This window comes from Bos indicus x Bos taurus, chromosome 10, assembly GCF_003369695.1.
Source record: "Bos indicus x Bos taurus breed Angus x Brahman F1 hybrid chromosome 10, Bos_hybrid_MaternalHap_v2.0, whole genome shotgun sequence".
Classification (NCBI taxonomy): Eukaryota; Metazoa; Chordata; class Mammalia; order Artiodactyla; family Bovidae; genus Bos; species Bos indicus x Bos taurus.
Window position 1 is genome coordinate 9,335,857 of NC_040085.1, and position 2,561 is coordinate 9,338,417.

A 2,561-nucleotide genomic window follows, 5' to 3' on the forward strand; every position below is an offset into this window, starting at 1 on the left:
GTTAGCTTCAGGTGTACAGAAAAGTAATTCATATATACGTGTGTGTGTGTGTGTGTGTGTGTGTGTGTGTGTGTGTGTGTATAAACATCAGGCTCCCCAGGTAGTGCTAGTGGTAAAGAACCCACCTGTTAATGCAGAAGATGTAAGAGACGAAGGTTCAATCCCTGGATCAGGAAGCTTCCCTGGAGGAGAGCACGGCAATTCCATATACATTCTTTTTCAGATTCTTTTCCATATAGGCTCTGACAAAATATTGAATACAGTTGCCTGTGCTATACAGAACCTTGTTGTCTATTATTGTATATATAGTAGTATGTATCTTTTAATTCCAAGCTCCCAATTTATCCCTTCCCCTTGTTAGCCTTTGGTAACCATAAATTTCTTTTCCATGTCTGTGAGTCTATTTCTGTATTATCAGTGAGTTTACTTGTATTCTTTTTTTAGATTACTCATATAAATGAAATTTTATATTTTTTCTTTCTCCTCTTCACTTAGGATGGTAATCTCCAGATAGATCCATGTTGCTGCAAATGGCATTATTTCATTTTTTATGGCTGAGTAATATCTCATTGTACCATACCTTTATCCATTTATCTGTTGATGGACATTGAGGTTGCTTACATGTCTTGGCTATTGTAAATAGTGCTGCTATGAACATTGGGGTGCATCTGTTTTTTTTTTTTTTTCATTTTTTAAAAAGATTTTATTGCAGTCTAGTTGATTTACAATGCTGTGTTAGTGTTAGGTGTACAGCCAAGTGAATCAGTTATACATTATATCCATTCTTTCTTAGATTCTTTTCCCATGCAGGTCATTACGGAATATGAAGTAGAGTTTTCTGTGTTATACAGCAGGTCCTTATTAGTTATCTATGTTATATATGTGAATGTGTTTTCAAATTAGAGTTTTTGCCTTTTCCAGATATATGCCCAGAAGTGGGATTGCTGGATCATTTGGTAGCTCAGTTTTTAGTTTTTAAAGAAAGCCTCACACTGTTTTCCATACAGACTGTACCAATTTACATTCCCACAAACAGTGTAGGAGGGTTTCCTTTTCTCCACACCCTCTCCAGCATTTACAGGGCTTCCCTGATAGCTCAGCTGAGAAAGAAAACACCTGCAATGCAGGAGACCTGGGTTCGATCCCTGGGTTGGGAAGATCCCCTGGAGAAGGGAAAGGCTACCCACTCCAGTATTCTGGCCTGGAGAATTCTATGGACAGTCCATGGGGTCACAAAGAGTTGGGCACGACTGAGCGACTTTCACTTCACTCTCCAGCATTTGTTTGTGGATTTTTTTTTTTTTCTTGGTAAGGAAGTAGGATTCACTGGTGGGCATGAGTAAGGAGGGGACACTGCCAAGCCTTTCATGAGTGCAGGGCCCACCATTTGTCCAGGGGCTTGTGTTCGACCCCACAGCCCTCTGGGGTAAGCTGCTTTTCTGCTATCATGTTTTCAGATTCATCCACGTTAAACTCAGTAAAACCCCCACTTCTTGGCGATGTGGGTTTCTGGTGGCCAAGGAACTTGAATTTGGCCCTGTGGAGGGCCTCAATCACATGCTCCTTGTTCTACAGGTTGTTGTGGATGGACATTATGACTTGGCTGGTGTGGGCCCAGGGGCTTTCCAGAGTCACAGCACATACCTGTCTGGAGCCTATGAGCTCTAGCACAGGACAGCATCTTGTTGATGCAGATGAGGAAGGGGGGAAGCTGCACTTGGATGTGAAAATTACCTTTGCCGTAACTTTTTGGTGCCATGTTCTTGTTGGCACAAATACGGGCAGCCTCCAGAGCATCAGAGGAGAGCTTCTCATACTCATCTGATACCATGTGGCCACAGAGTGGGAACTCATTCACTTTGCCTTCTTTAGCCTCCAGTCAAAGATGCGGATCTTAACATCAGGGACACCTCGGCAGAAGTGGGACTTGAGGTATGGCTTGTTCTTATAGTACCAGTAATACAGGGCGGGGTGGCGGCCCATGGCAACATCAGGATCTTCAGTGGCCTTCTGAAGGGAAAGAGTGTTTGTGAACATTTTGATGATGGCTATTCTGCCTGGTATGAGGTGATACCTCACTGTAGTTTTGATTTTCACTTCTCTTATAGATAGCAGTATTGAGCATCTTTTCACATGCTTGTTGGCCATCTGTATGTCTTCTTTGGAGACATGTCTATTTAGGTCTTCTGCCCATTTTTTGATCGGATTGTTTGGTTGTTTTTGGTTGTTTGACATTGAGCTCTATGAGCTCTTTGGTTGCTTTGGAAATTAATCTCTGTCAGTTGCATCATTAGCAAATATTTTCTCCCATTGTTTCGGTTGTCTTTTATTGTACTGACAGTTTCTTTTGCTGTGCAAAAGCATTTAAGTTTAATTAGGTCCCATTGGTTTGTTTTTACTTTTCATTACTCCAGGAGACAGATCTGAAAAACTGTTGCTGTGATTTATGTCAAAGAGTGTTCTGCCTATGTTTTCCCCTAGGAGTTTTATGGTATCCCATCTTATACTTAGATATTTAATACATTTTGAGTTTATTTTTGTATAAAGTGTTAAAGAATATC

General features: G+C 41.0%; 1 pseudogene; it reads right to left on the reverse strand.

The window, feature by feature from the left end:
• Window positions 1-1,365: 1,365 nt before the first annotated feature.
• LOC113899328 lies at window positions 1,366-1,983 on the reverse strand (annotated as a pseudogene).
• Between the last annotated feature and the right edge of the window lie 578 nt (window positions 1,984-2,561).